At 39.6% G+C, this 24500-nt stretch overlaps 1 long non-coding RNA gene across 4 annotated transcripts in view; it reads left to right on the plus strand.

Annotated features, from left to right (window-relative positions):
- LOC105070279 (uncharacterized) overlaps positions 1-24500 on the plus strand; it is a 309633-nt gene that overhangs the window by 20200 nt on the left and 264933 nt on the right. For 3 of the 4 annotated variants that reach the window (XR_012501382.1, XR_012501385.1, XR_012501383.1), the window contains exons 2-3: positions 10330-10441; positions 20451-20611. This is a non-coding gene — a long non-coding RNA (uncharacterized LOC105070279). The remainder of the gene's footprint in view (positions 1-10329; positions 10442-20450; positions 20612-24500) is intronic. The other variant, XR_012501381.1, reaches the window with a different exon arrangement.

A 24500-nucleotide genomic window follows, 5' to 3' on the forward strand; every position in this document is an offset into this window, starting at 1 on the left:
ATCAGTTCTTCTAATATCCACCTTTCATTTGGAATGTTTAGTCCATTTACATTCACTGTAACTACTGATAAGGTAGGATTTACATTTGCCCTTTTGTTATTTGTTTTCTATGTTTTTTTTCTAGTGTACCATTTTAATTCCCCTGTTGTTTCTTTGATTGCATATTTTCATGTTCTTTTCTCAGAGGTTTCCCTGAGGTTTACAATTAATATCTTAGCTTAAAATAGTCTTGTTAAAACTTGCCCCAGTCTAGCTTCATTCCTTCCACCCCGCTTTGTGCTGTTATTGTCATACAAATCACACCTTTACATATTATAAGCCCACCAATATAATTTTATAATTATTGCTTTATGCAGTTGTCTTTTAAAGCAGATAGGATAAAAAGAAAACTATAAACAAAAATACATTTCTATTTCTATTTACCTATGTACTTAACATGCTTATTTCTTTGTGTGAATCCAAGTTACTATCTAGTATCCTTTAAGTCAGCCTGAAGGATTCCCTCTACTATTTCTTACAGTGTAGATTTGATAGCAATTAATTCCCTCAGATTTTGCCTTTCTAAAAACATCTTATTTTCTCCTTAATTTTGGAAGGAAGCTTTGCTGGGTATGGAATTCTTTGAGGGTCTCTTTCCTGCAGCACTTTGGAAGGCAGCTGTGCTCACCACTGTACCACCAACGCCCTACAGCACTTTGAATATATTGTCCCACCACCTTTTGACTTCCATAGTTTCTGATGAAAAGCCAGTTATTAATCTCATTGTAGATAGCTTGCTTGTGATGAGTCTTTTTTTTTTTTCTGCCACTTTTGAGAGCCTCTCTTTGTCTTTTTAGAGCATGCCTATAATATGGGTAGGTGTGTATCTCTTTGAGTTTATTCTAGCTGGAGTTTGTTGAACATTTTTTATGTGTAATTTTGTTTTTCACCAAATTCAGTATGTTTTCAGTAATTCTCAAGTATTCTTTATGTCCTTTTCTCTCTATCCTCTCCTTCTGAGACTCCCATTATGTGTATGTTGGTATACTTTATGGTGTCTCACAGAACTCTGTGTCCATTTTTCTCCATCCATTTTTCTCTCTGTTCTTCAGACTGAATATCTCAGTCTCAGTTTACCTATCTTAAATTTGTAGATTCTTTTTGCTGTCAATTCGTATCTGCCATCGAGTCCCTCTATTAAACATTTTATTTCTATTATTGTACTTTTTAATTCTTGAATTTCTATTTGATTCTACATCCACCCCATAACATTTATATTCTCTTTTAGTTCCTTAGATACAGTTTCCATTAATTTTTGAACATATTTATAGTAGCTTATTTAAAGTTTTTGTCTGCTAAGTCTAACATCTGGGCTTTCTTAGGGACATTTTCTATTGACTGCTGTTTTGGGGTTTGGGCCATATGTTTCTGTTTCTTTGCATGTATTTTAATTTTTGGTGAATATTGGACAATAAAACAATATAATGTGGCAATTCTGGAAATTAGATTCCCTTTCCCCTAGTTTTGTTGTTGTTGTTCCTGTTTGTTCTTGTTGCTATTTGTTGATTAACTTTCCTGGTTGAATTCTGTAAAGACTATATATTTTGTTGTGTAAAGTCACTGATGTATCTGTTTAGTTTAATGATTAGCTAAAGTTTTGGTGAAATTTTCCTTAAATTCCTTGAATCAGTAAGTCTTCTACATGTTACTGTGAGATTCTGTGTGTGTGTTGGGAGAGTACTTAAACACTCTGGAAGCTTACAACTCTGCCTTAGTGCTTTATTCCTGCTTGTGTAGAGCTTCTGGTTCAGACAGCTGAGGTGTTAGAGCTTTTTTATATCTTTCTTAGGCTTGCACATAGTCCTCAAATGTGAGCATCCTTCTAGATCCCCAAGCACAATGCTGGAGCTTCTCAGAGCCCCCTATAGAGATCTCATTCACCAGATTTTCTTGTTTGCCCAAGCTGGTATCACTGCCACAGACCACTGCAAAGTTAAACAATTACCAGATTGTTTTCAGCAAATGCCCTGAGGATTGGGCTTTTGTTATGGAGTAAACTCTGAATCAGATCAAGTAACAATAAACCTTATACACTTTTCTAAGGAATTGCCATACAGTTCAAATAGTGATTTTTTTTTTTTTTTTGGAGATGTGGCTTTCTGTGGAACTTTAAAACCATTCTGCTCCCTCCAGCAGTTGGTAGGCTTCTGGTTCTCATAGCTACCATGGTTCTATGATTGCTGAATTTCAAGGCTGTTTGGAGCGGAGAGAGGGCATTGGGAAGTGAATAAGTTAAAAATGTCACAAATCTCACTGTTCTTATTGAGATTCTGCTGTTTTTCTTGAGTAACTGCCCCTGATTTTTGCACAACTTTGGTTAATTTCAAGTTCCAAAGAAGTTGGTTTTGGCATTTCCCCCCCAAATTCTCATTACTTTCTTGGAGGAGCAGATTTTTGGGTGCCCTTGCACTGACATTCTGGAAATGTTCCCTTTTCCTGCTATTCCAAAGTCTTTTTTTCTTCTTATTATAGAAGAAAATTTAGAAAGTGCGTAAAAGCGTGCAAAAGTCAAAAAAGAAAAGTCACCTATAAATATAAGTTCATCACCACTTTAAGCATCTTTCCTTCTATATTTTATTTTATGCATTTTCATACATTTATTAATTTTTTTTTTCCTGACTGGTGGTCATGCAGGGTGAGGAGTAGAAGAGAAGTTACGGGAGAGGAGGCTGTTGTACTTGATGGCTGGAGAGAAGGTAGAGTTGAGGAAGAAATAAATCGAGATTGAAAAATTCAAAATAATTTAAGGAAAAAATTAAAATTACTAATAATTCCACCTTCCAGAAATAAATATTGGTGATATATTGTGTTGTTTTCTTCTTTGTTGTTTCTATGGCTGTATCTATAAAATGTGCATCCTATAACTACACATTTACATACATACATATGTGGACATGCAGAGACATACCTGTGTCTGTGCATGAGTATTCTTAAACAAATTGCTATCATATGGTGAGATTATGCTTTTTCCTTATATAGTGAACATTTTCTGAATGTCTTTAAGTTTATTTGGGAGCCCAATTTTCCATCAACTAGATGTATTTTAATAAGACACAGTTTTCTTGTATTAGAAAGCGATACAGTTTTTAATTTTTCAGTCTTATAAAATTGCCTTAGATTTCCTTGTGTATACTTCATATACATCTATGATTAGCTCATTAGGATAAATTCCTAAAGTTTCCTTTTATAATTTTAAGTATTAAAACCTGTAAAACATGTTTTCAGTTTTACATAAGGATGAATGCTGAATTGGAGAACAGAGGTATCTAAACATTTCCTCTATTCTTATCTTTTTATGTAAATATTTTATAGAACTATCCACTAGAATCAGAAAAGTACACAAATCATAGGACTGGTGAATTTTCACATAATGAACACAAAGTGCAACCGTTGCCCATATCAAGGTGGTGATGAGGATGATGACAGTAATGATGAAAATGCAGCACAATACTATGCTAGATGCAGTGGGAGAAAAAAGACACAGAAGAGATCTTCCTTTCATGGGCACATGTATAAATTATTAGTCATACGGGGTCCAGACTTCCTAAGGTCAGGGGATGCTGGGTAGAGAATTTTCAAATGAGGACTGTTGCATAAAAGAAGCAAGGGAAAACCAAGCCCAAGTGCAGGTTGTGAGAGGGGCAGAGTACAGTGGTGATAGTAAGTAAGCTTTGGGGCAGTTCTAAATGTGACATGAAGAGAGAGGCTTTGGTTGGCTTTACTGCTCTTACTGTAAAGCTTTGGGGATCATTCTGTGAGTACCTGCTATGTGGGCCAGGTCCTATGCAGTTAGGAAGTCAGAGTAGAGAGTCGGATTAATCTGGGATGGAATCTCCGTTTCTTCACTTTCTATCCAGGTGATCTGGGACATTTGAATGATATTTAAATTTTCTGTAACCCAACTTTCTCTTTTGTAAAGTGGGAATAGCAATACGTACTTCACAGAATGGACGTCGGTATAAAATGAGTTAACCCAAGGTTAGAGTATCCAGGGTAGTGCCTGACGTAGTCAACACTTAATAAACAAATATTATTCCCTTTTCCCTTTTGCATGATACAGACTCTTTTCTCCAGAAATTTATAGTTAATATCAGGGCAAGAGAAAAGGAAATGCAATAATGAGCGATCACATGTAGTCAAGCATGAATTGATGTGGTCAGATAGTAAGAGAGAGAGTTGTGTGCAGGAGAATACAGGTTATCCTTCATCTGCTCTACTTCCCTTTTTCTTGATAAGATGTTACTCACGTGTCAGCCCACACAGAACATTCAAGCCGAGTAGCCAGAGGCGTCAAGATCTGTGAGGCTACCTACAATTTTACAAATTAGGTAAGTTGTTCCGCTTTGGACAATTTAAGAGACAAAGATTGGGCTCCCCTAAACATGGAATAACACATGGAACTCATCTTGTCCTAGAAACTTTGGCAGCCTGCTCTGTATCTTCTCTAGCTTCTCAAGAAATTCGTTTGCTCTTTTAGTTTGTGATTTTACTCTATAGCTTCCTCTAGAGTTGATAACATGATATCATTGTTCTACTAGTTTTTAACACCTGATATCAATACTGAGTATTAGATTGAAATAGTCTGCTTTTTTCCCCTCTGATTGATTTCTGTCTTTTGTTCCTACCCTTGATTTTCCAAAGCTCCACTTATTGGTCACTGGGACCCACATACGTAAGTGTATATGCATAAGTAGATACAAATACTTACACACATAGGCATTTATGTATAAAATCAACATGTGATTAGTCATTAAAGAATGTAAACTTTTATAATAGTCACTATTTTTCAGAATTTAAGTAGGTATAATGTGGGTACAATTTGCCACAGAGGAGCTGTAAGGAAGGGGCAAATAAGAAGAGGAAGTAAACTCTTCTATAATTTTGTCCACTTTGTCCCTCCTAACCTGCTGAGGCTTATGTGTATTTCCTTTATTATAATAAATAAAGATTCCAGGTGAAGGGTGAAGCTTCAAACTGGGAGATCTTGCTGTACATCAGTGTTGGTCTATAAAAACTCTAGAAGAAACCAAAAAGGTCTGAGATAGAAATCTGAGGATACGAGTAATGGGCATTTAAGAGTTATAAACTTTTCCTTCTAGATAAGAATGCAGAAGCCAAACTTTATCTAATTTGAGAGGGGCAGAAGGGTAAAAGTAACCTAGAGAGAAAAGCAAGGAGTGGTACTTTAGGGGGAAAAAGGGCTTAAACAAAGGGAGGGAGATTGGAAGAAGATACGAAGAAGGAAGTAAGAAAAAACAGGCGTAATCTCAGAAGGAAAACAAACACAGACGTCAGTTCAGGTGAGTAAGAATGAGCGTGGGTGATGGGGTGAACAGAGGAGTGGGGAATGCATAGGGTAGGAGCAAAAGATGGGGGCCTTGAAAAAATGGAAAGGAAGGAGGAAAGTGTAATAGTGTCCAGTTTGCAGGGATGGTTGAGGAAATGATTGGTAGTCAGTGATGGAAAAGGGTGAAGTCTGGGAGGAAAATGGTCACTGGATTGTGGTGACAAGAACGAGAAAAAAATGAGGCTCCACCTTTGACTTCTGATCTGTGTGACGTGAAGCTGAAAGCACAGACTTGTTAGGTTATGAGGTGACTGTGAAGGGAGAGAGACTGAGGGTACCTGGTGTCTGTTCCTGTTACAGTGCTTCCAAGAATTCTGTTCTATCCCAATACGTCATTCCCTTCCCACCTTGTTCCGTAACGTAATAATGTTCTAACACTTATGTGCAGCAGGTGCTTGTGGGAAAGAGGACCTGGTAGGGATAATATATACAACCTATAGATTCCTGGTTCATAGCACCTGAGGGTTCGTTAAAAACACACCCAAAATAACAAAATAAGAAAACCTGTAGACCCATCCGGGTCACATTCATGGGGCCCATCTTTTCATCCCATTTATTTACATAAATGCAAAAAACGTGACCACATTTTCAAATGATTTGTCACCCATTTTTACCTCCTGGAGAAAGACAACTCTGTTTCATTCAGCAGCAAGTTCTTTGAACAGGTATTTCATTTACCGTATGCCAGACATGTCCTCCAGGCACTGGGGATCTGGTCAGTGAGCAATAGGAGAGTAGAATTTATCTTTTCCCTCTAACTCATGTCTCTTTGTGCGCTCAGTTTGAGGACAAGGAGGGAATTGTGGCAGTGCTGATGGAGGTAAAGATGGAAGGATTATCTCAGGGATTGCCTTATTCGTCCCATATGACGATGAAACCCTGACCTGACAAAATTCTAAGTCGTAGCTGCAGTTTTGCTGCCCCTGGCACCCCATGTTTGTTTTTGCCACATTTGGGGGGCGTATGATCAGAGCTGTGCAGTGACTTGGAGCAGCAGCAGAAGGGGAAATAAGGATGTGGTACCACCCATGGGGATGTGAGGATAATCTTAGTGGAGGTCTAAGTTCTCATGTCTTATCTATTTTTAGCACATTCTTCTATTACTGGTACTTGGGCAAGACAGGCTGGCTTGAACTGGCTACTGACTCTGAATTTCCTCTTTTTTTTTTTAACACAGTAGATTGGGAATGGAGATACGTGTGTGTGTGTGTGGTTCTGATGCTTACATTATTAACAGAGTTGATTGTGGCTGCCCTTGACATTCATTTAAATGAAACAAATTATTTTTTAAAGAAACTTAGCATGACCCTGGCATGTAAGGGTGCTCAATTGTGTTGCCTGTGAATAAAAGTACTAAAGGGGCTTCACTTTATGACTTTTCACTGCCTCTGTCTTCTCAGCTGGCCTCCTCCCTTCCAAGCCTCCGCTGGGGTTGGGGGGGTACCACAGCAGTAAGAGATTTGTTTTCTGTGACATTTGCTCTTTGTTGCTGGCTCACTGTTTCGGTGGGGGAGGTGTCGTGTTAAAGTCGGTAGGGGCAGTAGACCATACACTTTTTGACACTATTACTCATTTCTCTCCTGGAGAATGTCACCCAGTGTCACTTCCCCCATTTTTTTTTTTTTTTTTTTTTTTTTTTTTTGGTGTGTTGGAGCTGCCCAAGGTCATGTTATCACCCATGCGGCAAGTGGCAGACTTCACAGCCTCAGAGAAAGTGGGGGAGGCGGTGTCTCTCCTGATGTCTCCTTCTCTGCTCTTGTGTTTCTGGGTTGATGTGAACTCTTTAGGCTGCTCTGTCCATTGAGGGGACTGGCAGACTCGTTTTGCCGTCCGGTTTTTTGATGGGAAACCTCTCGCTTATTTTGGATAATTTGAGAGATTGTTGCTGGGTTGCAGGGCTCCAAAAGGTGAACCCTTCAACAGAAATGCCTGTTGGTTTCAGTTTCTGCTCTTAAACTCTGTGAAACCAAGGCTCGGGGTAGGGGTAACATTTCTCAGTTTTGTTTTCTCATGTTCCAAGGCCTTTCTCTCTTCCCTCCAACTTGTTACTGCGTGAGAGGGCTTGCTGTCTGAACGTAGACTTGAACTTAGGTTTAAACCGTATTTTCTACTTAGCTTGCGAGGACTCTTGAAAATACCACCGGTTTCCTCCTCGTGTGCAGGGCATGCCTCAGAGCCGCAGACCCACTTTCCCACAGGCCGGGTGGCTTCTGTAGTTAACTGTGTCAGAGGACCAGCTTGCATGGCTGCCTCTGGAGCTGGTCCACACACGTGCAGTGATGTGTCCCCCTCTCACCAGGCTCCAGGGGCACGCTGCAGACAAGGGGCCTCTCACACCTGCTGCGACATTGGTTTTTTCTTTGATTTTGTGGCATATGGGGGACCTGGGATGCTAAGAAGCACACTTTGGGAGAGGCTGTCTAACTTGAAGCAATTCTAATCTATTAATTTAACTTCTCCTCCCCCAAAAGGAGATTCCACAGTGTCTTTCCATGTTCTGTTCATGGAGGGTTATTGTCTAGTGGATGTTATGTCCAAGGTATGTGGTATTCAGATTAGGCTGCTCCCCCAGGAGGGAGGTCCAGTGCAGATAGAGGGAGTGACAGAGTCCTGACCCTGCCACTCTGTGGGTGCCTCTGCTTCCTCCTTGTGACTCACGCTGCCGCTAGCCTCACTGGTGTCTGAAGGCAGATCTAAGAGGCAGAGCAGCGAGGGGCTAAGGGCGCCAGCATCAGAAGCATGTGGCCAAGAGTCCAGCTACCTCTGATTTACTGACTGCTAGCTGTGTGTCCTTGAGCCAAGGACTTACCTCTGTCAGCCTCAGTCTGGCCACATAGGGTTGTTCACAAGGATTAGATGAGATCAGATATTTTAAAATTTAGTCTTGGGCTTAGCACATAGGCAAAGTTTGATAAATAACAGTTACTATTATTACAGGCTGTCACCATCACGTAGCCCAAATGTTGCAGCCCACTACTCCACTCATCTACCTGTGGGAGACCTTGACCTCTTGACATTTATTTTCTTCCTCCTCCTCCTCCTCACCATCATAATTCACTGAGCACTTACTGCTCCAGGAGAGGTGTGCAGGCAGAGCATTTAATTGCAACGTGTCAGCTAATCCCTACATCACGCCTTGGAATTTTTGTTCAATTGTTTTCATTGAAGCTTACTTTCCCCCTGTTATTTAAAATGGCAAAACCCCCTGCAAACTCCCAATCTCCTGCTTTTTGCCCCTTGGACTTACCTTCTAACATACTGCATATGTACTCTTGTTTATTTATTTTTTTGTTTATATCATTTAGGATATAAGTACCATAAGGACAGGTAATTTTTTTAAAAAAATAAATCTGTTTTTTAACTGATACATCCTAAATGCCAATAGAGTGCCTGGCACATAATAGATGCACAGTAGGTATTTCTTCAACAGATGTGTGAATGGTATGGATTGAACAAAAATAAATGTGTGACCGTAACAACCCTTATTTTACAGATAGAGAATGAATTCTGTTAAGTTATGTAAACTGACCAAGGTGAGAGCTAGTAGGTGTTGGAGTCTGGGTTTGATTGAATCTGAAAGCCCAATCTCCTGACCATTTTTCTCGACCACTCTTGTCACCTAAGTACACTTGGCCATTTTTCAAGGGAGGTTTCCCACATGCGTACACTTCTTGTCAGATTGGACAGCCCAGCTAGTGCCCTGGAATCCTTAGGTGGCAGAGCTAGGTGGTCTGTGCCGACGTGGAGAAGGCCTGTGTTGTCTTTGTGTTCCTCTCTGTTAGAAGCACCCTGGAGAGCTGACATTTGTGCCTTATTGCTCCCTAGAGAGTTAGCTAAGCCTTCGTGTGCCTTACAGCCATAAGCACATTGGCTGGACCAGATGTAATCTCAGTAGCAGCCACCAGGCTGCACCTTCATTCATGTCTTTACTTCCCCGTGACAGCTGATGTTCATAGTTCACCACTGGTGCATGTATCCATAAATAGTGTGTCGTGTAGTTTTTGAAAATCTGAGCGAGACATGTAAATCCATTTGTGTATCCAAAAAGCAGTATTGCCAGTATTATGTGACTGCTCCCAGCATATGAAGATGCGTAGAATGAATGAATGGAGTCTCTGGATCATAGCGTGGTTTTAGTTTTTCTGAGAGTTGATGAGATCCCCTTGTGGAGGTCAGTTGGCAAGATCATGAGCGAGAAACATAGGCGTCACCACATGGGTGACCCACATAGCCTCCACCATCTGGCAGGGCTGCTGTGTGGACCAGGCTTTGGGTATCTGATAGAAATGTGGTCAAATGGAGTGACTGCTTTGTATTTTCTGCTTCTTATCTCACCCCCCTACCTACAGCCCTCAGGGGTAGAGCAAAACAGGGAAATTCTTTGGGATGGAAGCAGCATCCTCAGCTGGCCTAAATTGAAGTAGTAGAGGAGATTGTAAGAACTTCAGTCAGCACAAGGTCACAAGTCAAGGTTAGATAAGAACGTGGACCTGGCCCACTAGCATATTCTGCACTCAAGTTAAAAACGTGGTTCAGTGGAGGCAAGAGGCTTAGTGAAGGTAGTCCTCGTCATATCTGTCTCCTGCATCCCATTGCTTCATTTAGACGGGTTGGCTGGATTACAACTTCCTGCCCAGAGTGTAAGGATCTTTCTGCTAAAGTCCTTAGAGCCGAGTGGGGGAAGACAGCAGTAGTTGGGTGCATTTGGCATTCATTATGCACAGCCCTCCCCTCAGTGATTTGGATCAAGAACCTAGGCCCTCAACGGCACCTGCTGTCCTCTAGATCCAGAACCCCTCTGTTACCCTTTCCAGAGAACAAATCTTCAGATTTCTGCCAAACTGGGAGAAGGGAACATGGAGAAGACAAGGAAATTGAGGGGCTCCAACTACTTCTGTTCACTCAGGGCTCCTTATTCAGACTTCTTTCTTCCCAATTTCCAGAGATCTCCGGGCTTCCCTTTCCCGAGCACTTGGAAGATTCTGTGACGTCAGCTAGGTTGGTTCTTCCCAGCTTTGCCTTCTGTCAACATGGGACTCAGCATTCTCAGACCTGGTAAGTTAGTTATAACTCACCCATCTCTTTCTATCTTCTGGTGGACTTAAGGCTTTTGAAAGCTTCCTTTACTGCTGTTCTGGTTTTTAGGAGGGAGTGAAAATAGATATATGTGTTAAATCTTCCACCTTAACCTGGAATCCCCAAAAATATAATTTCTTTCTTTTGCCTGCACTTCATCTGATCTGCAGGGGAACTCCTCTGCTGGCTACCAGGGGAAAAAATTTATATTGTTCATTTCTATGTAAATTAGTTTAATTAGATAATTTAATCAGTTCATTTAGGTAATATTCAGTCTCTTTAGGGAAAAAAAAAAATACATTCTCTTTGATTGCTCCCCCCTTCCTCCTGTGTTTCTCCCGGAGGTGGTCTGTGCGCATCTTGGAAGGAGGTCTGAGAGGAAGACTTTGTGTCTCTGGATCCCGTGTTCTCTGGAATCCAGGTGATGCTCCTGTTTACCTGGCTTCTGTTGGCTTTGCTGGCATTTTCCTGTGAAGTTGGTGATTGGTATCTTGCTGCTCCTTTGCTCTCCTGGTTTCAGAACCCGGCAGTGCCCCTTTGGTTGGGCTGGCTTAAATCTGGCTCCCGCTGGCTGTAGGCCTGGATCTCCCCCGTGTCCTCCTGCTGATCCACAGGTCCACCTCAGTCTCTGTCATAAAGTCACTATCCATGGTCACAGTGCAGTCGGTGGCTGATCTGTTGGAACTTAGCCCCCATGCCCCGTGGCAACCAAGAGTTGCTCTGGAAAGCTGAACTTAGGAGATTCTCTCCACTCTGGGCTTCCTAACTGATGTGGTCATATGGCAGGTTGATGCAGGAGGTAATTATTTTCCAAGTCCTCAGTGGGGAGCAGGCAATAAACAACTCCAGGATTACACAACTGTACCTACACCTCTTTGGGCCAAAGCCTGGAACTGGGCAATTGGGACACACATGATTAACCATCTTGCTCTCCTGCCTCCTTGGCTTTCTCTCTTTCATTAAAAAATGAAGCAGAGGATACTGTTTTATTTCTAGAGCCATATGTTTCTTTGCAGGGGGCTTGCCCATCCCAGGTCCAGAGCTCTATCATTACCACACTACAGGCCATCTCTGTAAGTGTTGGGTCTTAGTAAAGGAGTTTGCAAAACTTCCCTCAGGACAATAGTAATTGTCTTCTGAATAAATTGATTTTGTATATCAGAAGCTGCATATTTGCTCATTTTTTTCTCTTTGCATTCCTTTTGTAAATTATTCTAGTATTTCCCCCAGACAAACGTACTCCTTGGGCCGACCTATTCAAAACAGGCAAAAGAGAGAAGCAGGTATTTTTCAAAATATTACTCACTGCCCTTGTGATATAATTAAACTGATGTAGTCTGAAAAGAATCAGAAAAATCTGGGGTTGGCTAAGCCTGGAGTACCTGGGAAATGTCTTAAACTGTGGGATTCTGGTTACTGAAATAGGGTTTGGGGCGGAAACTGGCCACCTGAATATTAGCTTGTGAGGTAAGGCCATTTCTGAACAACGCTTCATTTGTAAATTCGGGTGCTGAGATGTTTAACTGAGAGGTTTGTGAAGCACTTAAAAGAGCTTCATTAAATTGTTACCGTGACCATTACTAATACTCCTTCTATAAATGTTGCATTCAGAAAGAGCATTGCTTTGATTTGAAACATTTCAAATGTTGTAGTTTCGCTGATGTAGGGTACTCCCTTTCCAAATAATCTAGGATTCACAGGAAACATCTTTGGACAAGATGCAGGGAGACGCCAACACACTAAGGATTGTTACAGATAATCAAGGGCAGTGCTGATGAACAAGTGAATGGCTTGGCTGAAGGTGCCGCCTTGGACAAAGCTTGCCCAAACCTGCTCAACGTTGCTCTGCTTTGACTGTTTGACATTTATTTGAAGTCCCCAGGTTGCGGATTGCTCTGGTTAGGTGGGCTTAAAATAATGAGTGAAAGAACTTCTGTAAATATGAGAAATCTTTGTTTTTAAAGCCTCAGCTAATTTCATGAGATAAAGTGCCTAGTTTGATATCCTTAACTTAAAACATGGAGAAGGGATTGAAAGTGCCAGAATCTTAAGAAAGATTATCATTGGGTTATGGAATTTTGAGTCATTTTTAATGTTTTCTTTCCCTCTGAAACCTCCAGATTTTCTTTATGACATCTGTTGCTTTTATTGTCAGAAAAAATAATAAATAAAAAAGCAGAATAATATAAAACTGATTATTGCACCTTACGATAATTATCATCAGTAGGCATGTTTCCTATTTCACCACTCCATTTGAGTTCACATACATTTTACAAATATAATTTGAAATGGCTCAAATTATACAGAACATTATACTGATCTCTTGGCAATATGATTGTTGCTTAAGATTAGTTTAGGAGCAAAGATTTGTGCAAACTGCTGCATTTCATCCATGTGTTTGACTTAAAACAAGGGAGTCTTAGGGACAGAGATGCTATCCTTGGGCTTAAATGAATACTTAAAGATCGTGTATATGTTGTTTTGTGGTCTGCAATATGTGTAATTACTCATATGTGCACAAGATAATACAATATGCAAGTTAAAATAAAAAGATTTTGAAAAATTAGGCAAGTCCTCATCTGTACAATAAGGAGAGAGTGAGTCCCTAAGGTCTCTTCCAGCTGCACAATTCTCCTTTCCTGTGATTTAACCTGGAATCTCCCTGTGGGAGAAAGTTGAGAAAAATTCAAGACTGGCCACACGGTGGTGCAGTGACTCCTCACAGAAACAGTGCCCCGCTTCCCTGAATGCGAAATGATGACACCCTAAAGTTGAGTTATTCCAGGAGCCGCCAGACGAGCATGATATGCATCTGGTTCCTGGCAAGAGCAAAACTTCCTAATTTTCCTGTCCACACAAATGTGGTTAGAATTCTGCCAGTCAGTGCCAAGGCATGTGACTTTATCCTCTTCTGGTTTTGTGACTGAAAAAGGTGTTTGGGTATTGACTGGATGTAGACTGCTTTCTTCTGTTCTCCTTAAAGCAATAAATTCAATAGTGACCACTAGTTGACTGTGTGCCTCTGTGGTCATTTTTCCTTTGGCCTTAGTCAGCTGTCTCTTGGCCTTGAATCCTCTCTGGCTGTGCCCTAATTCTTCACCTTTCCTTCTCAGCTAAGTTATGCCTCAAAATTGTAATTCACTTAGTCTTCAGCTCATCACAATCTGGAGTCCACAGCTCGCCTCTGCAGGTGGACAGTGAACTTCGTGTTGCCCAGTCCTAGGCTGCTTTCTCAGTCCTTATCTTAACTCCTTTCTAAAACCCTCTGGATTTTATTTCCTTGATGCTCATCTGTCCTAATAGTCCTCCTGCTTCTTTGGTTGGTCCTTTCTGGGCTTTGTGGATGCTGCCTTTTCTGTGTATCCGTTTCACTGTGATACCCCAGGGTTCTAAACTCTTCATTTCTGTCTGTCCACACTTTGCTTGGGGATCTCATCACTATCATTGTTTCGTCCATCAGTGGAATAATGACCAATGCTAGATTTCTATCTTTAGCTTTGATCTTATATATCCTATAGGAATTGAAAATTCAGTGTCTCCAAAAACTGTCATTGTCATTCTCTGCTCACCACCTCCAGTCCTCACTACCAGCTCCCCCAACCCCCCACAATGTACTTTGGTTCCTTTATTTCTAGTTTGGTTACTGGCACAACCATCTAGATGCCCAGACCAGAGACTTTAGGGGTCATGTGTAACTTCCCATTTCCCTGAAACTTCATGTCTAGCCAAATAGCAAGCTCTTAACAGTTTTAGCTCTTAAATATTTTCTCAAATCTATATTTTCAGTCCCATCTCTAATGCCAACATCCTCTTGCAGGTCCTAATCCTCTCTCGCTTGGAGCATTACAAGATTTAGTCTCCTTTCTCCTATTTTGTGTCCCTTTAATCTGGCCTCTACAATGTAGAGAGAATACTCTGTAAAACCCCACCATTTAACTTCTGTCCTTAAACAATTTTAGCAACTCTTCATCATTTACAGATCAGAGAGCAAAGCTTTTAAAATAATTCACATAACTCTTCCTGTCTAGTTTACTCCCTCTGGTTGCTTCCTGTCTTACCTCTCACCAGTTTCTGCTCCCAACATTACAGTCCAATCACATTGCCTTTAATTCCTTACTGCCTTCCCACTGTTTATGTCTCTGGCTTTATTTTGTTCCCTGTGTGTTAAACTCTCTTCCCACCATTCTTGTCTTAATAACTCTTATTTATCTTTTAATATCCCTTTCACATGATCTCTCTTCCGGGAAGCCTTCTCTGAACCTCTAGTTGGATTAAATGCTTCCCTTTCTCACTCTTAACAGCACTGTGTTTACCTCCAACTTAGAATTTCCCATGTTTTAATTCAATGATATATTTATGGAACTGTCCAGTCCAGTGGGCATGAGCCTCTCCAGAGGAGGGATCACATCTGTTCATTTTCCTCACACCCCCACCCCAGTTCCTAGCACAGGACTTTGTGCATCATGAGTGATAACTTTGTTGAACAGAATTTAAGATTTTTGAGGCTTGGAGTTCTAGAGGGTACTCTGTGAAGTCTGCTTCAGTTCTAAGAAAACTGATCTATGGTTTTAGTTGGGGCCAGTTTCCTGGAAGAGAGAGGACTTGTGCTGTGAAGAGTTGGGTGGATGAGGTTTGAACTAATAGAAGTGAGAATAATCAAGCAGAACTGATGAGCAAAGGCGAGATGGACTGTGTGAAGGACAAAGCAGAAACAACACTAAGCAAACATTGTGTCTGACAGAGTAGTGGGAGGTGAGTTAGGACAGGTAGAATCAGCTTACTAGAAGCTTCTAATGAGAGGCAGGTGGGTTAGGGGCTTATTTTCCTAGGCAGAGGAAGCATTTGAGAATCTTGAACAGAGGAGCAACATTTTCAGAGCCATCCTGTAAGAAGAGGAATCCAGCACAAGATATGACTGAAGTGAGAAACAGGTGGGAATCAGTGAGGCCAATGGGAAATTAAAGCAGTTCAGCAGGTGCCAGACGATAAGGGCTTGGACTAGAATGGCAGTTGTGTGAAAAATGGAGAGTTAATTTTTGAGCCATTAGAGGAAAAGTGAACAGAGGTTGATTGCATGTGGTAACAACAGAGAGCAAGGAGTCATGCCATTTTTAGATAAAACAGCAGAAATTTGGGGATACAATTAACAAAAAAGGGAGATGGGTGAGGAAGGATGGTTTGTGGGGCAGCAGGTGACTTTGGTTTGAAATCTTTGAATTTGAGATGATGAAATGTCACAATACTTCATATTTGCTAGGTATGCTCAAGAGATTCTGTATGCATTTGAGTAGGTGAATGAATGAATGAAATATTAACGAAAGGGTTCATCGGGCAGGTGAAACCATACTACTGGCTTATAAGGTAGACTGAGTCAAGGTCTGTCACATAGATTTAGGAGTTACCAGCTTAGAATTATGAAAACTACTGAAGTACCTGAACTTTTGAAGGAAGATATGCAAGGAGAGAAAGGAAGAGGGCCCAGGTGTGAACCTGGGGAGACTTCTACCTTCGAGGTAAACAGAAGAGCTATTGAAAGCCAATGAGTATATGAGGTCAGCTAGATACACATTTGTTGCTCTGAGCCTAATAAATCATTTTTAACTCGGCCTTCAATAGACCAGAGTTGTTTTAACAAATTAGAATGCAATTTTTCAATTATGAAAAATACTTGAACATACATGGCATATAAATACTCAGAATATATAAACGCTTTTATAGGTCAGTAAGAGAAAAATGAGTATTCTAACGGAAAAATGGGCTGGAGGCATAAACAGGAAATTTCTGAAACAAACACGAAAGTCTGAGGAGCATGTAAAAATGTATTCAACTGTACTGAAAATAAAAAATTAAAATCATGTGATATGATTTTGTTGCTTAGCAGTTAGGGAAATTTTTAGTTAAAAAAAAATACCCAGAGTTAGCAGTATCCTGGGAAATAGGCACTTGGTGGAAAAGGAAACTCACACAAACTTGCATGCCAAGTTGCTGATATGGATCACATTTAATGCAACGATTTTGGCTGGTTCAGGAAGTTCTAGAAGCTTGAAAGAATAATTGCTTGGCACCAAAATAAATATAAATGTAAAACTGTTCATTTCACCTTTGCTTATAGTTATACAAGGTATAACATGAACTTTTTCTAGCTGATCTTAACAGTTATTAAAATGATTATATGCACTGAATTGATTTTAACTTTTATCCTGAATATCTGGCATTGCAGCTGTTGTAATTGTAACTTACTTCTAATGGTATGCTCTTACACATTGATCATCTTCACCTGGTATTTAAATTGATTAATTTATGGCATTTAGCTTTCCTCATTTAAAACTGCACTTCCCCCTCCTTCAAAACTCTCTACCAACTCCATTCTTGTTGAGTTTTATTTATCTTTTTTATTAAAATATAATCACTTACAATGTGTCAATTACTGGTGTACAGCACAATGTCCCAGTCATGCATATACATACATATATTTGTTTTCATATTCTTTTTCATTTAAGGTTATTTCAAGGTATTGAATATAGTTCCCCATGCTATACAGAAGAAATTTTTTAAAATCTATTTTCATATATAGTGGCTAACATTTGCAAATCTCAAACTCCCAAATTTATCCCTTCCCACCCTGTTTCCCTACGGGTAACCGTAAGATTGTTTACTATGTCTGCAAGTCTGTTTCTGTTGAAGAGCTCATTAGTGTCCTCTTTTTTCCCTTTTTTGATTCCACCTATGAGTGATATCATATAGTATTTTTCTTTGTCTTTCTGGCTTACTTCACTTGGTATGACAATCTCCAGGTCCATCCATGTTGCTGCAAATGGCATTCTTCCTTTTTAATGGCTGAGTAGTATTCCTTTGTATAAATCTACCACAGCTTCTCTATCTAGTCATCTGTCAATGGACATTTAGGTTGCTTTCATGTCTTGGCTGTTGTACATACTGCTGCTAAAAACATTGAGATGCACGTATCTTTTCAAATTAGAGTTCCCTCCTGATATGCCCAGCAGCGGGATTGCTGATCATATGGTAAGTCTATTTTTAGCTTTTTGAGGAATCTCCATACTGTTTTCCCTAACGGATGCACCAAACTACATTCCCACCAACAGTGTAGTTCCCTTTTCTACATTTCTCCTGAATTTATCACTTGTGAACTTTTGAATGATGGCCATCCTGAGTTGTGTAAGGTGATAACCTCACTGTAGTTTTGATTTGCATTTCTCTGATAATTAGAGCTATTGAGCATTTTTCCATGTGCCTATTGTCCATTTGTATGTCTTCACTGGAGAATTGCTTGTTTAGGTTTTCTGCCCATTTTTGTATTTAGTTGGTTTTTTGTTAGTAAGTTATATGAGCTGTTTATATATTCTGGAAGTTAAACCTTGTCAGTTGCATCATTTGCAAATATTTTCTCCCATTCCATAGGTTGTCTTTTTGTTTTGCTTATGGTTTCCTTTGCTGTGCAAAAGCATATAAGTTTAATTAGGTCCCGTTTGTTAATTTTTGCTTTTATTTATATTGCCTGAGTAGGCTGCCCTAGGAGAACACTGCTAAGATTTATGTCAGAGAATGTTTTGCCTGTGTTTTCTTATAGGAGGTTTATTGTGTCTTGTCTTATATTTAAGCCTTTAAGCCATTTTGAGTTTATTTTTGCGTATGGTGCGAGGGAGTGTTCTAACTTCATTGATTTACATGCTGCTGTCCAGTTTTCCCAGCACCACTTGCTGAAGAGACTGTCTTTCCTCCACTGTATATTCTTGTCTCCTTTGTCAGAGATTAATTGACCATAGTTCTGTGGGTTTATTTCTGGGCCCTCTGTTCTGTTCCATTGACCCATATGTCCATTTTCTATTCAATGTATTCTTGGAAGTCCTAGCCACAGCAATCAGGCAAGAAAAAGAAATAAAAAGGATACAAATACAAATTGGAAGAGAAGAGGTAAAATTGTCACTATATGCAGATGACATGATACTAGTATATAGAAAACCCTATAAGCTCCACATAAAAACTACTAGAGCTGATAAAAGAATTTGGCAAGGTAGCAAGATACAAGATTAACATACAGAAATCAGTTGCATTTCTTTTCACTAACAATGAAATAGCAGAAAAAGAAAATAAAGAAACAATCCCTTTTAAAATTGCATCCAAAACAATAAAATACTTAGGAATAAATCTGGCTAAGGAGGTGAAAAACTTATACATGAGGAACTACAAAACATTGATTTAAGAAATTCATCCCATGCTCTCAGATTGGAAGAATCAATATTGTTAAAATGGCCATATTGCCCAAGGCAATCTGCAGATTTAATGCAGTCCCTATCAAATGACATGACATTTTTCACAGAACTAGAACAAACGTCCTAAAATGTATATGGAATCACAAAAGACCCAGAATTGCTAAAGCAATACTGAAGAAAAAGAACAGAGCTGGAGGAATAACCCTCCCAGACTTCAGACAATGCTACAGAGCTATAGTAATCAGAACAATGTGGGATTGGCATAAAAACAGACATATCTATTGTTGAGTCTCATTTTGATGTGGTGAACTATCTGGTATCCTCTTAATGTTTCATGGACATATCTTTTACAGTTCATCACAGTGTCTTGTACTCTGCACATAAATCAGTAATTTTTATGCTTCTTAAAATATTAAATCTTTGAAAAAATAAGCAGTAGTTCAGAAATGCAGAAAATAAACTGTCAGAAATGAATTCATTTTCTACAAACCTTTTGATACTTTAGGTCAAATTTAAAAGAGGTGAGTTGTTTAACTTTGCATGTTGTGGGAATTCTAAATCTAGTTTCTAAAAAAAAAAAATTAAGCAAATACATACTTAGAAGCTTGTACAATTCCTTATAAAGAGGAAATGAGCCCATCAATCACCATGATCAATATTTGCAAAGAAATTAGTTAACACGAAATGCTAGTATTTTCATTGCTGAGGTGATCACATGCAAACCAGTCCCTCCTGACTCTTGGGAAGTTATCCTAAGTGTTTTCTAGATAACTGTAAATTAGATAGATCAATAGATAGATGACAAATATTTAGAAACATTGGGAGATTGGTTAAATAAATTATAGATAAATAACAAACTAAATTACTTTACTTTTCTAACATAGAATGAGGTAAATCACTGCAGTTATTAATTATTGCCTGTTTAATCTTTGTTTCTTTGATGTTGCCAAGAACCAGGAGGGAAAGAAGGAGAAACCCACTTATTAGGAATTAAACATGTTAGAACTAGTTAAGTGTTTGCTCTCAGTTTAAGCTTATACTGAAATCTCACACTGCTGCCCATTTTTACTAAACTGTTTTTTAACCCCTAGAACAGTGACATGTATTTAGCATGTTTCCAAATGCATCAGAAAAGTACTGAGCAACATGACTTCATTATTTTGTATTGAAGGGAGCCAGGGATGTGTATAGATCGTCCTCAATTTATCATGATTCAGTTTAGAATTTTTGAACTTAATGATGCTGCAAAAGCGATATGAATTCAGTAGAAACCTTACTTTGAATTTTTAATTTTGATCTTTTTCCAGGCTAGCAATAGGCAATAACAGTACTCTCATGATGCTGGGTAGTAGGAGGGAGCCACAGCTCCACTTCAGCCACAGGATCGTGAGGATAAACAACCCGTATACTTACAACCCTTTTGCACCCATTCAACCATTCTCCTTCTCACTTTGGTACAGTACTCAATAAACTACGTGGGCTAGTCAAACACTTTATTATAAAATAGGCTTTGTGTTAGATGATTTTGCCCAACCATAGGCTAATGTAAGTGTTCTGAGTACATTTAAGGTAGGCTAGGCTAAGCTATGATGTTCAGTAGGTTAGGTGTATTGAATGCATTTTTGACTTAGGATATTTTCAGTTTAGGATGGGTTTATGAGGATGTAACCCCAAAGAAGTTGAGGAAGATCTGTAGTTTTACACAAGTCTCATTTGAAGTGTTACTGTAACCGACAGAAATGTGTTGTTTCTGATAGGTGTGCTGGGCAGAGAAAAGACTGCAAATCATTGATCTAATGTCACAATTGTGGACAAGTCACTGGACAATCCTAGTCATCTGTAGCAGAGAACTACAAGATTCTAGGAGACACCATAGAGAACTTGTTCCAGGTCCATTCTGCCCATCTCAGGAATAGAGGTAAAGATCTTCATTCCACAGATTACCAGTTTTTTTAATCTGTAAAATGACATGCTATTTCTGTTGTGTTTGTCATGTGGTTAGTACTGGTATTTGGCCAGAGATCTAGGGTTGCAAATCCGTGAATTCGTTGTGGCTACAGCCATTTCTTGGGATGGTCCCAAGAGAAATAAATGAATGAAGGTCCAGGTAAGGCAAAGCACATTTAGCATTTCCATAGAACTCCTGGCTCAAACCTCAATAGTGCTGCTTGTCAAGTTAATTAGACTTATCTTTGCCTAAGCTGCCACCACCACAGCTCTGTCTCCTGCCCCTTTCCCAGCCCTGTCCAGCCTTGGCTTCTGTACCATTCCACTCTCAAGACCAGGGGAAGCAAATCCAAGGAAGTGCAAAGTAGAGAATACCTTTTTAGGATTTAGCATATCTGCAGTTTAACCTGTAAGCCCCAGGGGAGCATTCTCAGCCACATAAGGAGAAGAGTCACTTACTAAGGCTTGGAGCTTTAATCTCTTGGTTATATCAAGAGCTCTAGTTACTGGTACTTTAGGTCTGTTAATGTTTTTGAATATAACCCAAAAAGAATGAGCAGGGCAGATAGAGAGGAAGAGGCCAGTATGTTAACAATTATTGAGACAGGCTGGAAGAAATATTGCAAGGTGGTCAAGAGAGGTGGCTCTGATGCCAGACTGCCTGGATTAAAACCTTATTTCTGTCACCTTATAATTTAGTCAAGTTACTTAATGACTTTGTGCCTCTGTTTTCTCACCTGTGAAATGGTGAAAATAATATATGACTTATGAGAATTCAATTACTTAATAGAGGCAAACATTTATTTGTTTTAAGTGCTTAATAAATGTTTGTTGTCATTGTCCAGACATACCATGTTGCCCTTCCACCGTAACCTCACACAGCCGTGTTTCTAGGAAGTGGTCATCAGTGTCCAGAAAAACAAAGTTTATTAGTGCATTCATAGTAGACTCAGGTAGACCTGTTTGTCCTAACCACTCACAGTTAACTGATTTTAAAACTAGGCAGCCAATATATTAAGCTATAGTGGAAGGTACAATGTGCTAGAGATCTGGAATGTTTTGGTCTAATTATTTGGTCAGTTCTTTCCATGAAGAAAAACTACATGAGATGGGAAGTAAAATTATAATCAGAAAGTCAAATGAAAAACATAAAATTAGATTATGAAGGTATTACGTAGGGTGTTCAACTTTGATGACCAAATGCATCCATCATCTTAGAGCAAACATATATGTTGGTCAGTGAGAACTATCTTTATCAAATGGCACAGAAGACACAGGCAAAACTGTTGCTTTTAGGGCTTCTGTTTCCCAGACTCCAAGTAGCCTGTCTCCCTTCCCATGAATAGTTTTCACTTTCAGATAAAATACACTAAAATGGCTGGTTTTCAGATTTATTAGCTGCAATCGTGTTTTAGTCTCCTAAGTCTTCATGCTGTTTTCCCTGATTTAATTCAGAAGTTCCTAAATCTCAGGTGCACAATTATAAACACCCTTGTAGAGCAGTGCTTCTCAAGTGTTAATGAGCATAATGAGCACCTGGGCATCTTGCGGAACTGCAGAATCTGACTCAGTAGGTCTGGGATAGGGCCTGAGAGTCCATGTTGCTAGCAAGCTCTAGGTGATATCAGTGTGGCTGGTCCATAGATAAGCTGTGAGTAGCAAGTTTGTAGATTACTTGTACGGATCCTAACGCCTCTAACTTTGTCCTGACTGTTAGTAAATATTATTTTTAAGTTCTGGAAGTAGCATATGAAGTGGGCAGGGGGAGTCATTTGCTGTTGCACACAAGGGACTCCTCTTTTGTATACTAATAGCACATGACTTCTCCTATCACTTCATATGGCTCTTATTCGAATGTTTGTGGGAGTGCTTTGTAAACTGTCAAAAGTTATACAAACTCAGTGGCTCGTTATGCGTCATTAACCACCTCTTAATAAATAAATCCTCCTGGCCATGTAGACTGTCCACGTCAGAAGAAACTTCCTGGGTAAGCAATGCCCATTATTTATAGCATCTGCCCTTGTATTTTGATATAGGTGTTCATTTGAATTCATTCTTGTTTTCTGTCTGTGATGTCTAGCCCAGGGAGCGCCCTTCCCAAAGAAGAGTCAGGTCTTTTGTTCTTGTTTCCAGTTTCTGTGGAGGGTGACTCCCTATCTCTTTGAACAAATTGCCAAAGTGCATTTTTGGTACACCACAATCTGTTTTAAGTCAATGTTTCAAACATATGTTCCATATTTGGGAAAAATCTGTTTTGTTATTTTCACTTGATGGAAAATAAACAGATCATACTTGCTTAATTTTCATACATTACTTTTAGACATTTTTATTGAGTCATCATCATAACAAGTACCAATTTTTGAGTTCTACTTTGTACCATGAACTGTTAGGTAGTTTACACACATTAACTTTTTTCCTAATCATTAAAAGACACCTGAAATCTGAGGACAGGTTCAGGTAAGCTGTAGTAACAGATTCCCCTAGAAATTCAGCAGTTTAGCCAGACAAACATTTATCACCCAGTCATGCAAAGTCCAATGCTGGTCAGGAAGGATTCTTCATCTTATGAGGCCATCATCTTGATTTGTGCCTGGGTCTTAATTTATATAGGTGACTGAGTGACAATGTAAGAGATCAATGCTGTTGAAAGAAAAGTTTGTTGTTACTCTCAGTTCCCCTAGAAATAAGAGGCATGACATTCCAAGCAGGGCCACCTGGGGAAAGACCAGAGTTAGTTTGGAGGTGGAAGTAGGAATAAGGGGAAAAGCATAGATTCAGAGCCTTGATGGTGTTTTCATGGGAAAGGCAGGGCAGGGCAGGGAAGCTGCTTTAGGACTGCTCTCAATAATGTTGGTGGGTCCTGGGCTATCGCAGTGGTCTCTAGTTCCTTGGTACCTGGCCCTGAGTGATTTTAGACAGCAGAAATCTTGTCTTGGTCTGTGAGAATTAGATAGAAAAGGTAGTTGGGGATATGAATATGGGATTGGTTGTAGAATTTGTGACACAATTTTTTTGTGTGTGCTCTTGAAAGCTGGATCACAGAGGGGGTGTAATTGGCCATTAGTTTGGTTCTGATTCAATTGATACCACATAGACAAATGTAGAATCTATGAAAACATGGAATACTTTCAACACATGGCTTCTGAGTTTACCATAGCTTGAGGAGCCAGAGCCAGAAGTCCCCATGGGATGTTTTAAAAGATCAAATCTCCCTGTCCACATCCTATTGCTAATGGCCTCTAGCTCATTCCTTGGAAGGCTGAGAAATGTAGTCTTTCTGTTGATTAGGGTGAAAGGAAATAAGATAGGATTTGGTGAATACATCTTTTGTCTCTGCCATACTATAATTACCTCCAATTTATTAGAGAATAAACTGAGGTTCCGGTAGATTGTGATTTATCCAAACTACTCATCTTGAGAATAGAATAGCCAGGGGTTGAGTTTAGACATTCCAAAGTCATCATCTTTCCAAGTATCACATGACCTCTGAATTGAATGTGATAATCCTGACCATGAGTGATAAAATGGGACTGATTATATTTGACATGTTTATAACTGAGAAAGCACTGAGGTTATAATTAGTGTGAAAGTCATAACATAATTGAGCTAAGAGTTTAGGAACCAACTGGGTCTTAATCTGCCATTCAGAGCATTAAACACAAAGAAAAGTGCCTGACTTTTCAGTTGAATTGTCAGATTTGGAAGATCAACAGCCAGGGGCTTAAATGAACCTGGTAAGTAACAGTTAACAAAGACCTTTAATTTTTCTCTGAAGAGAGAGATAGGAAGAGCACAATCTTATCACCATCAGGTACTTTCTGGTGGAGTAGGTTCCTGAGAGCCTGGCCACCACTGCCAGT

The sequence above is a fragment of the Camelus bactrianus genome, chromosome 21, assembly GCF_048773025.1.
Source record: "Camelus bactrianus isolate YW-2024 breed Bactrian camel chromosome 21, ASM4877302v1, whole genome shotgun sequence".
Lineage (NCBI taxonomy): Eukaryota > Metazoa > Chordata > Mammalia > Artiodactyla > Camelidae > Camelus > Camelus bactrianus.